Genomic DNA, 9,887 nt, shown 5'->3' with positions numbered 1-9,887 from the left:
CAGGCTCACTTCTGCATAGAAACCAATCAGCTTCCAAGTTTTCTTGCCAAAGCTTAATTGAACAAGCTGAGGTTAGAAGCTGATTGGTTTCTATGCAGAAGTGAGCCTGACTTTGCATTAAAAAATAAGCCCCAGTGTGACAAGTTAGATATGTCAAATGGACAGGAGGTGAGGATAAATCTCTCCAACAGGATCATGGACATCAAAAAAAGAGAGTGTAAAAAATCACAACTTCAAAGCTAAAAAATAGGTTTTGTTCCAGTTTGGGCTTTAACGCAAACATAGCGCAAACATACAGCCGATTGAAATAAATAAGCTAGCACAGAGAAAAACTATTCCTCATCCAGCAATTTGCAAGACATTTAAATTGTATTTGAAGCTAAACCTTAGTTTTTAAAGGTACAGGGAAGGGTTAAGAACCTTCAGGACTGAAAGTGAGGGAAACCTCAAAATTCTGAGTTGTCACCAGAAAAGAAATAGAAGGAAAATCTCTTATTCCTATAACAACTGTGTAAGAGAGAATTTTTTCTCACCTCCTGTTGTGTCCACAAGAAATCTCTCAGTTCTGGCACAGATGGCCAAAAAGAAACAGAATAAACCCTTGTCTTCTGCAGCTGAAATAAGAAAAAAAAGGTTTTGGTTTAGATATACTTATAATGCAGTTAAGTTAACTTACAGATAAAGAAGACCTCAAGTGCAACCCTTGATATCGGCAAGGCCTTAGTAAGGGTGGAACAAATAAGTAAAGGATTCTGCAAACCCCATACAAAAACTTTGGCAGTATCAGAGCCTGAAGAGATGTCTGAGTTCCTTATAATAGGTGTTGGGGTACTGTATACATAGAAATGTATGAGGATTTCACAAAAGTGTCCAGTAGACGAAAAAAAATTAAAAGGTAAGTAAGATTTTTCAGAATATGCAATGGGCTCTATCCAGGGAAAGGAGTTTGGTAGAACTGGCAAGATGTCTTTTTTATAGTCACCCATAATTTCTTTGGTTCATTATGGCAACAATCTTAAATATGTGTGAGTATGAAAGAGTTACAGTACAGTTCCAAATAGGGAAGTCCCAATTCATCTGCATTTTTCATCTAACTAGGATATTTTTTCCTGGCCCAGATACCTATAATAAAGAAGGGCTGGTCGAATACGCTTTAAAAATGTTTGGGGAATGAGGATTAGGATTGTTTGGAGCAGAGAGAGGAAGCAAGATAGGATTGCCATCTTAAAGGGGGGCATCCTAATAAACCATCCACGAGTGCTGGAAATAAGACTATTCTCTACGCTAGGCATTTTTTATTGCAAATTGGTCACTTCCAATCAGCTTCCATATTGAACATTTGTTGTAAAACAATCAAAATAGTATTTAACAAATTAACTTGCGAGCCACCGGAGTAAATTATGGAGTTATAAATACTAGATCGCTGGTTTGTAAGCCCACTCTCATGTGATGTGCGTTTATCAAAAGCTATTTTAACCAATAACCGCACTCTATGATCCACTAAAAAGTGCTAAGTGCTTATAAATTAAGAATAAAAAATATAAATCAATCGTGATTAATTACATTATGTGACTAATTTCATATAAAAGGAATAATAAATTCTCAATCCATTATTATATCCCTGTAGCGCTACGCTAGAGATGAGCGAAGAAATGAAAAATTCGATTCGACTGATTCGGCGAATTCGTGGACAATATTCGATTCGAGTCGAATAAATTCGCTGTGAATTTAACTTAAAAAAGGGTGTTTCTAGGCTTCAGAGAGACTTAATATTAGTGCAGAACACTGTACCTTTAATTTAAATGCCCTTGGAGTCTGCTGGGGAAGAGAAATAATACTGTCAGTCAGTATGACATGCAGATGAGTGCCGTCGATCTTAGAATCACCGCACACTTCACTCATTTGGGCAGTCACGGGGCCAAAACCAGAGTGTGGAGCCACAGTGTGGCGGTGGAGGCAGCAGCAATGGGAGGCCATACAGCACCCTATGACAAAAATGGAAACCACCAGCAGTGTGAGGAGACCTGAAAGTGGCACATGGCAGAGTGTGGCGATAGAGACAGCAGCAATGGGAGGCCGTACAGGGACCCATGACACACTCTGGACCTGGCAGCAGCATGAGGAGGCGGTACAGGGGCCCATGACAGATTACGGGCCTGGCAGCAGCATGAGGAGTCGGTACAGGGGCCCATGGCAGATTACGGGCCTGGCAGCAGCAATGGGAGGCCGTACAGGGACCCATGACACACTCTGGACCTGGCAGCAGCATGGGGAGGCGGTACAGGGGCCCATGACAGATTACGGGCCTGGCAGCAGCATGAGGAGTCGGTACGGGGGCCCATGACACACTCTGGACCTGGCAGCAGCATGAGGAGGCGGTACAGGGGCGCATGACAGATTACGAGCCTGGCAGCAGCAACTTGGACAGGAGGACGTTCAGCTTCTGCACCGTCGGGTGCGTGCTCGCAAACTGTTGTCTCTTGGAAACGGATTCCAAGAAAGACTGCTGACGGAATCCGTGAAGAGGAGTAGCAGGAGAAGGAGCATCTGAACGAGCGGAATATGCCAACAAGCGACAACAGTGGCCCATGACAGATTACGGGCCTGGCAGCAGCATGAGGAGTCGGTACGGGGGCCCATGGCAGATTACGGGCCTGGCAGCAGCTATGGGAGGCCCGTAATCTGCCAGCACCCTATGACAAAAAATGGAACCCACCAGCAGTGTGAGGAGACCTGAAAGTGGCACATGGCAGAGTGTGGCGATGGAGACAGCAGCAATGGGAGGCCGTACAGGGACCCATGAGAGACTCTGGACCTGGCAGCAGCATGAGGAGGCGGTATAGGGGCCCATGGCAGATTAGGGGCCTGGCAGCAGCTATGGGAGGCCCGTAATCTGCCAGCACCCTATGACAAAAAATGGAACACACCAGCAGTGTGAGGAGACCTGAAAGTGGCACATGGCAGAGTGTGGCGATGGAGGCAGCAGCAATGGGAGGCCGTACAGGGACCCATGAGAGACTCTGGACTTGGCAGCAGCATGAGGAGGCGGTATAGGGGCCCATGGCAGATTAGGGGCCTGGCAGCAGCTATGGGAGGCCCGTAATCTGCCAGCACCCTATGACAAAAAATGGAACACACCAGCAGTGTGAGGAGACCTGAAAGTGGCACATGTTTGGGGCATGATTCATGGCGGATTTAGTCAGTTGTGTCAGGAACTGGTGGTTTGAAATCCAGACTAATCCACGCCTGATTCATTTTCACAAACGTGAGTCTCTCCACACTTTGGGTGGACAGTCGTGTCCTCCGCGGAGTTGCAATACCTCCTGCCGCACTAAACACGCGCTCCGATGCCACGCTACTGGCCGGGCATGACAGCCTTTCAAGGGCAAATTCAGCTAGTTGGGGCCAAAGGTCAAGTTTCGTTGCCCAGTAGTCAAGGGGATTGTCTACCTCGGTTGGCAGGGTGCTGTCCAAGTAGGCCTAAGCCTGTTGTTTGAGGTCCTGCTCCAGGTCCACCTGATGCTGCTGCTGCTGCTGCGGCTGGTTAGTAGTTTCCTCACTGCGCTGGTGAAGAAAGCTACTCATCATCGACTGCAGACTGAGGCAGCCGCTGCTGGTGGAGCTGCCACTGCTCCTACCACCCCACCCCTCCCCTGCTGCCATGGCAGCGGAACACGAGCGCACAGGGCCCACAGTGTCTGAGGATGGACGTTGGCGCAGACAGGCAGAGACCAGCTGACTACATAGGTGTTTTTTATAGTACGTTATTTTGGCCTCCCTCTCAGCAGGTGTGAAAAAGGCCACCATTTTTGAACGGTAGCGAGGGTCCAACAAGGTGGACAGCCAAAAGTCATCCCTCTGTCTGATGGTTATTATTCGGCTGTCGCTACGCAAGCAACCGAGCATGCTATGGGCCATTTGTGCCAAGGAATGCGAGGGACTCCCTGCCTCCATCTCCACAGCATACTGCCACGGTGCGTCTAGGTCCTCTGTCTCCTCTTCCTCCTCCTCTACCAGATGCTCCTGCTCCTCCACTCCTGTCCGCTGAGTGGAAAAACCACCCATTTCACTCAATAATTCCTGAGCACCAATGTCCTCCTCTACCTCCTCCTCTTCTTCCAGTCCTGCCCCCACAGGGGCCATGTGGCGTTGAGATCTGTGCGCCACGTCTACCGCACCCTGACCAGCCATTGTTAACAGCATTTGTTCCAGGACGTGCAACAGAGGAATGACGTCGTTCATCCCATAGTCCTGCCGACTCACGAATAGCGTGGCCTCCTCAAAGGGCCTGAGCAAGCGCAGGTGTCACGCATGAGCTGCCAATGGCTGACATCTAAGTTACACAGGGAGTACCTTTATCTGCTTTTAACATCAGGAAATCTGTGATGGCCTTTTGCTGTTCGTAAAGGCGGTCTAACATATGTAGGGTTGAATTCCACCTTGTTGCAACGTCACAGCATGAGGAGTCGGTATAGGGGCCCATGGCAGATTAGGGGCCTGGCAGCAGTTATGGGAGGCCCATAATCTGCCAGCACCCTATGACAAAAAATGGAACACACCAGCAGTGTGAGGAGACCTGAAAGTGGCACATGGCAGAGTGTGGCGATGGAGACAGCAGCAATGGGAGGCCGTACAGGGACCCATGAGAGACTCTGGACCTGGCAGCAGCATGAGGAGGCGGTATATAGGGGCCTACGGCAGATTAGGGGCCTGGCAGCAGCTATAGGAGGCCCGTAATCTGCCAGCACCCTATGTCAAAAAATTCAACACACCAGCAGTGTGTGAGGAGACCTGAAAGTGGCACATGGCAGAGTGTGGCGATGGAGACAGCAGCAATGGGAGGCCGTACAGGGACCCATGACAGACTCTGGACTTGGCAGCAGCATGAGGAGGCGGTATATAGGGGCTTATGGCAGATTAGGGGCCTGGCAGCAGCTATAGGAGGCCCGTAATCTGCCAGCACCCTATGTCAAAAAATTCAACACACCAGCAGTGTGAGGAGACCTGAAAGTGGCACATGGCAGAGTGTGGCGATGGAGACAGCAGCAATGGGAGGCCGTACAGGGACCCATGACAGACTCTGAACTTGGCAGCAGCATGAGGAGGCGGTATATAGGGGCCCATGGCAGATTAGGGGCCTGGCAGCAGCTATAGGAGGCCCGTAATCTGCCAGCACCCTATGTCAAAAAATTCAACACACCAGCAGTGTGAGGAGACCTGAAAGTGGCACATGGCAGAGTGTGGCGATGGAGACAGCAGCAATGGGAGGCCGTACAGGGACCCATGACAGACTCTGGACTTGGCAGCAGCATGAGGAGGCGGTATATAGGGGCCCATGGCAGATTAGGGGCCTGGCAGCAGCTATGGGAGGCCCGTAATCTGCCAGCACCCTATGTCAAAAAATTCTACACACCAGCAGTGTGTGAGGAGACCTGAAAGTGGCACATGGCAGAGTGTGGCGATGGAGACAGCAGCAATGGGAGGCCGTACAGGGACCCATGACAGACTCTGGACTTGGCAGCAGCATGAGGAGGCGGTATATAGGGGCCCATGGCAGATTAGGGGCCTGGCAGCAGCTATGGGAGGCCCGTAATCTGCCAGCACCCTATGTCAAAAAATTCAACACACCAGCAGTGTGTGAGGAGACCTGAAAGTGGCACATGGCAGAGTGTGGCGATGGAGAAAGCAGCAATGGGAGGCCGTACAGGGACCCATGAGAGACTCTGGACCTGGCAGCAGCATGAGGAGGCGGTATATAGGGGCCTATGGCAGATTAGGGGCCTGGCAGCAGCTATGTGAGGCCCGTAATCTGCCTGCACCCTATGTCAAAAAATTAAACACACCAGCAGTGTGAAGAGACCTGAAAGTGGCACATGGCAGAGTGTGGCGATGGAGACAGCAGCAATGGGAGGCCGTACAGGGACCATGACAGACTCTGGACTTGGCAGCAGCATGAGGAGGCGGTATATAGGGGCCCATGGCAGATTAGGGGCCTGGCAGCAGCTATGTGAGGCCCGTAATCTGCCTGCACCCTATGTCAAAAAATTTAACACACCAGCAGTGTGAAGAGACCTGAAAGTGGCACATGGCAGCAGAGTGTGGCGATGGAGACAGCAGCAATGGGAGGCCGTACAGGGACCCATGAGAGACTCTAGACTTGGCAGCAGCATGAGGAGGCGGTATATAGGGGCCCATGGCAGATTAGGGGCCTGGCAGCAGCTATGTGAGGCCCGTAATCTGCCTGCACCCTATGTCAAAAAATTAAACACACCAGCAGTGTGAAGAGACCTGAAAGTGGCACATGGCAGCAGAGTGTGGCGATGGAGACAGCAGCAATGGGAGGCCGTACAGGGACCCATGACAGACTCTGGACTTGGCAGCAGCATGAGGAGGCGGTATATAGGGGCCCATGGCAGATTAGGGGCCTGGCAGCAGCTATGGGAGGCCCGTAATCTGCCAGCACCCTATGTCAAAAAATTCTACACACCAGCAGTGTGTGAGGAGACCTGAAAGTGGCACATGGCAGAGTGTGGCGATGGAGACAGCAGCAATGGGAGGCCGTACAGGGACCCATGACAGACTCTGGACTTGGCAGCAGCATGAGGAGGCGGTATATAGGGGCCCATGGCAGATTAGGGGCCTGGCAGCAGCTATGGGAGGCCCGTAATCTGCCAGCACCCTATGTCAAAAAATTCAACACACCAGCAGTGTGTGAGGAGACCTGAAAGTGGCACATGGCAGAGTGTGGCGATGGAGAAAGCAGCAATGGGAGGCCGTACAGGGACCCATGAGAGACTCTGGACCTGGCAGCAGCATGAGGAGGCGGTATATAGGGGCCTATGGCAGATTAGGGGCCTGGCAGCAGCTATGTGAGGCCCGTAATCTGCCTGCACCCTATGTCAAAAAATTAAACACACCAGCAGTGTGAAGAGACCTGAAAGTGGCACATGGCAGAGTGTGGCGATGGAGACAGCAGCAATGGGAGGCCGTACAGGGACCATGACAGACTCTGGACTTGGCAGCAGCATGAGGAGGCGGTATATAGGGGCCCATGGCAGATTAGGGGCCTGGCAGCAGCTATGTGAGGCCCGTAATCTGCCTGCACCCTATGTCAAAAAATTTAACACACCAGCAGTGTGAAGAGACCTGAAAGTGGCACATGGCAGCAGAGTGTGGCGATGGAGACAGCAGCAATGGGAGGCCGTACAGGGACCCATGAGAGACTCTAGACTTGGCAGCAGCATGAGGAGGCGGTATATAGGGGCCCATGGCAGATTAGGGGCCTGGCAGCAGCTATGTGAGGCCCGTAATCTGCCTGCACCCTATGTCAAAAAATTAAACACACCAGCAGTGTGAAGAGACCTGAAAGTGGCACATGGCAGCAGAGTGTGGCGATGGAGACAGCAGCAATGGGAGGCCGTACAGGGACCCATGACAGACTCTGGACTTGGCAGCAGCATGAGGAGGCGGTATATAGGGGCCCATGGCAGATTAGGGGCCTGGCAGCAGCTATGGGAGGCCCGTAATCTGCCAGCACCCTATGTCAAAAAATTCTACACACCAGCAGTGTGTGAGGAGACCTGAAAGTGGCACATGGCAGAGTGTGGCGATGGAGACAGCAGCAATGGGAGGCCGTACAGGGACCCATGACAGACTCTGGACTTGGCAGCAGCATGAGGAGGCGGTATATAGGGGCCCATGGCAGATTAGGGGCCTGGCAGCAGCTATGGGAGGCCCGTAATCTGCCAGCACCCTATGTCAAAAAATTCAACACACCAGCAGTGTGTGAGGAGACCTGAAAGTGGCACATGGCAGAGTGTGGCGATGGAGAAAGCAGCAATGGGAGGCCGTACAGGGACCCATGAGAGACTCTGGACCTGGCAGCAGCATGAGGAGGCGGTATATAGGGGCCTATGGCAGATTAGGGGCCTGGCAGCAGCTATGTGAGGCCCGTAATCTGCCTGCACCCTATGTCAAAAAATTAAACACACCAGCAGTGTGAAGAGACCTGAAAGTGGCACATGGCAGAGTGTGGCGATGGAGACAGCAGCAATGGGAGGCCGTACAGGGACCATGACAGACTCTGGACTTGGCAGCAGCATGAGGAGGCGGTATATAGGGGCCCATGGCAGATTAGGGGCCTGGCAGCAGCTATGTGAGGCCCGTAATCTGCCTGCACCCTATGTCAAAAAATTAAACACACCAGCAGTGTGAAGAGACCTGAAAGTGGCACATGGCAGAGTGTGGCGATGGAGACAGCAGCAATGGGAGGCCGTACAGGGACCCATGACAGACTCTGGACTTGGCAGCAGCATGAGGAGGCGGTATATAGGGGCCCATGGCAGATTAGGGGCCTGGCAGCAGCTATGGGAGGCCCGTAATCTGCCAGCACCCTATGTCAAAAAATTCAACACACCAGCAGTGTGTGAGGAGACCTGAAAGTGGCACATGGCAGAGTGTGGCGATGGAGAAAGCAGCAATGGGAGGCCGTACAGGGACCCATGAGAGACTCTGGACCTGGCAGCAGCATGAGGAGGCGGTATATAGGGGCCTATGGCAGATTAGGGGCCTGGCAGCAGCTATGTGAGGCCCGTAATCTGCCTGCACCCTATGTCAAAAAATTAAACACACCAGCAGTGTGAAGAGACCTGAAAGTGGCACATGGCAGCAGAGTGTGGCGATGGAGACAGCAGCAATGGGAGGCCGTACAGGGACCCATGAGAGACTCTAGACTTGGCAGCAGCATGAGGAGGCGGTATATAGGGGCCCATGGCAGATTAGGGGCCTGGCAGCAGCTATGTGAGGCCCGTAATCTGCCTGCACCCTATGTCAAAAAATTAAACACACCAGCAGTGTGAAGAGACCTGAAAGTGGCACATGGCAGCAGAGTGTGGCGATGGAGACAGCAGCAATGGGAGGCCGTACAGGGACCATGACAGACTCTGGACTTGGCAGCAGCATGAGGAGGCGGTATATAGGGGCCCATGGCAGATTAGGGGCCTGGCAGCAGCTATGTGAGGCCCGTAATCTGCCTGCACCCTATGTCAAAAAATTTAACACACCAGCAGTGTGAAGAGACCTGAAAGTGGCACATGGCAGCAGAGTGTGGCGATGGAGACAGCAGCAATGGGAGGCCGTACAGGGACCATGACAGACTCTGGACTTGGCAGCAGCATGAGGAGGCGGTATATAGGGGCCCATGGCAGATTAGGGGCCTGGCAGCAGCTATGGGAGGCCCGTAATCTGCCAGCACCCTATGTCAAAAAATTTAACACACCAGCAGTGTGAAGAGACCTGAAAGTGGCACATGGCATGAGAGACTCTGGACCTGGCAGCAGCAGGAGGAGGCGGTATAGGGGCCCATGGCTGATTAGGGGCCTGGCAGCAGCTATGTGAGGCCCGTTATCTTGCAGCACCCTATGTCAAAAAATTTAACACACCAGCAGTGTGAAGAGACCTGAAAGTGGCACATGGCAGCAGAGTGTGGCGATGGAGACAGCAGCAATGGGAGGCCGTACAGGGACCCATGAGAGACTCTGGACCTGGCAGCAGCAGGAGGAGGTGGTATATAGGGGCCCATGGCAGATTAGGGGCCTGGCAGCAGCTATGTGAGGCCCGTAATCTGCCTGCACCCTATGTCAAAAAATTTAACACACCAGCAGTGTGAAGAGACCTGAAAGTGGCACATGGCAGCAGAGTGTGGCGATGGAGACAGCAGCAATGGGAGGCCGTACAGGGACCCATGAGAGACTCTGGACCTGGCAGCAGCAGGAGGAGGTGGTATATAGGGGCCTATGGCAGATTAGGGGCCTGGCAGCAGCTATAGGAGGCCCGTAATCTGCCAGCACCCTATGTCAAAAAATTCAACACACCAGCAGTGTGAGGAG

The sequence above is a fragment of the Staurois parvus genome, unplaced genomic scaffold (assembly GCF_062004578.1).
Source record: "Staurois parvus isolate SC_StPar_1 unplaced genomic scaffold, SC_StPar_1.0 ptg000251l, whole genome shotgun sequence".
Lineage (NCBI taxonomy): Eukaryota > Metazoa > Chordata > Amphibia > Anura > Ranidae > Staurois > Staurois parvus.
The sequence above is the reverse complement of the archived record's forward strand: the minus strand, read 5'-3'. Positions refer to the sequence as shown.